General features: G+C 38.0%; 1 non-coding gene across 1 annotated transcript; it reads right to left on the bottom strand.

The window, feature by feature from the left end:
- Positions 1–908: 908 nt before the first annotated feature.
- Positions 909–1015, bottom strand: LOC139856272 (small nucleolar RNA R71). Its single transcript, XR_011761765.1, has one exon. It is a non-coding gene; the product is annotated as a small nucleolar RNA R71 (small nucleolar RNA).
- Positions 1016–2013: the final 998 nt, after the last annotated feature.

The raw sequence follows: 2013 nt of genomic DNA, 5'->3' as shown, positions 1-2013 counted from the left end.
CAAACGAAAAGAAAAATTATTTAAGTGGTTAAATTGATAGACGTTGACATTTTTCTGGTTCGTAGTAATAGTTGGATTTGTTAGTGGCAAGTTGTGGGCTTCCGATTTAAAGGGTCCTGGCTTCCTGCTGCATCTTTTGGCTATTCGAAACGTGGGCAAAATCAGAAAAGTCTATTAATTGGACAACTTATATAAGTTTTTCTTATTTTTTTTATAACTAATAGGATATTCAGTGAATGCACCGAGCAAAACGTTCACCACCTTTCATACGTTCACCACCTATAACTCGATCAAGACATCTATCCAATATTGTCGCCGTTGATTTTTCTTTAGAATCATCATCTAGTCGACCAAGAACTCCAACTCAAATTTCCGATAATCCATCTTTTGAACCCGACCTCACAATTGAGAATCCGGAGAATATTCAGGGACAATTCCAAGATCCAGAACCACTAATCATTCCTCCTGAACCACAAACCATTAAATCAGAATCTTCTAGTGATTCGTATTCAACAAATTCAATTATGAAAAATCTGGAACCTCTAAGTATGGAAGACCGAATGAGAGCCACACGCACGGGCCAAGGTCACGCCATTATTAAGCCAGACATTAATGCGCCAGATTATGAAATCAAAGGACAAATCCTACACATGGTAACTAATCAGTGCCAATATAGTGGTGCGCCGAAGGAAGATCCAAACGAACATCTTCGTACGTTTAATAGGATCTGTACACTATTCAAAATCCGAGAAGTTGAGGATGAACAGATCTATCTCATGTTGTTTCCCTGGACATTAAAGGGAGAAGCCAAAGATTGGTTAGAATCGTTACCTGAAGGGGCGATTGATACATGGGATGTTTTAGTTGAAAAATTTCTTAAACAATTCTTTCCGGCATCTAAAGCCGTGAGACTTCAAGGAGAAATTGTTACGTTCACACAAAAGCCAAATGAAACATTATATGAGGCGTGGATAAGATTCGGAAGGATGTTGAGAGGATGTCCTCAACACGGTTTAGACACTTATCATATAGTACAAATATTCTATCAAGGTGTCAACGTTGCTACACGAAAAGACATCGACATAACAGCTGGTGGTTCCATTATGAAGAAAACCGCAACTGAAGCTTACAAGATCATTGATAGCACAGCCTCCCACTCACATGAGTGGCATCAAGAAAAAGATATCTTTCGATCATCTAAAGTGGCTAGAACCGATTCTAGCCATGACTTTGATTCCGTTTCCGCAAAAATAGATGCTTTCGAAAGACGAATGGAAAAGATGAATAAAGATATTCACGCAATACGAATCAGTTGTGAGCAATGCGGTGGACCACACTTATTGAAAGATTGTCACATTGAACCAACGATGGAACAACGAGAGAATGTTTCCTATATGAACCAAAGGACGGGAAGTAATTATCAAAATAATTATCAACCGCCAAGGATAAACTTCAATCGAAATCAAAACATTCTTTACAATCCAAATGGACCCAACAACAACTCGTATAACCAACAAGGTTCGAATAACCAACCAACTCAAAACAACACTTTCAATCCACAAAGACATGGCTTGTATAAACCACCACAACAAACCGAAGAGAAAAAGCCAAATCTAGAAGAAATAATGGCAAAGCTAGTTGAATCTCAAACACAATTTATTACATCTCAAACTCAAACAAACGAAAGGTTTGATCAGTCATTAAGAACTCAACAAGCTTCTATTTTGAATCTAGAAAAACATGTTGGTACTCTTGCTAGCATGATGAGTGAAAGGGAACAAGGAAAGCTACCGAGTAATACTGAAGTAAATCCTCGAAATGAGAATGTTAATATGATTTCAACAAATTCTGAAAAACCAGCTCCAGAAGATGGGAAGGTTTTAGATGAGAGTAACAATGAAGAATTTATAACACCACCACCACCCGAGTATGTAAAGCCAGTGGTGGAACCATATAAACCACCCATCCCGTTTCCAATAAAAGGAGTTGAGTATGAGCAAGTGATAGGTAATA

This window comes from Rutidosis leptorrhynchoides, chromosome 6 (assembly GCF_046630445.1).
Source record: "Rutidosis leptorrhynchoides isolate AG116_Rl617_1_P2 chromosome 6, CSIRO_AGI_Rlap_v1, whole genome shotgun sequence".
NCBI lineage: Eukaryota > Viridiplantae > Streptophyta > Magnoliopsida > Asterales > Asteraceae > Rutidosis > Rutidosis leptorrhynchoides.
The sequence above is the reverse complement of the archived record's forward strand: the minus strand, read 5'-3'. Positions and strand labels throughout refer to the sequence as shown.